Raw genomic sequence first — 258 nt, 5'->3', positions numbered from 1 at the left:
TGTCTTATCAAAATATGTAAAATAATGCTCATTAAATTATATATCACATAACATAACTCAATTATATATGATACATATATTAGTTTTTTTGAATGAATACTTATATTCAGCAAGAACACATTAAGTTGATCAAAAGTGACCGTAAAGACATTATGTAACAACTTATTTCTCATCTGAGAGCAAAAAAGAAAAAACTTTTTATATAAACTACTATTCTAAAGTTTGGGGTCAGTAAGGTGTTTTTTTTTTTTTTTTCAA

This window comes from Sinocyclocheilus rhinocerous, unplaced genomic scaffold (genome assembly GCF_001515625.1).
Source record: "Sinocyclocheilus rhinocerous isolate Xijiao unplaced genomic scaffold, SAMN03320098_v1.1 scaffold942, whole genome shotgun sequence".
NCBI classification, from domain to species: Eukaryota; Metazoa; Chordata; class Actinopteri; order Cypriniformes; family Cyprinidae; genus Sinocyclocheilus; species Sinocyclocheilus rhinocerous.
Note: the sequence above shows the minus strand (reverse complement) of the source record.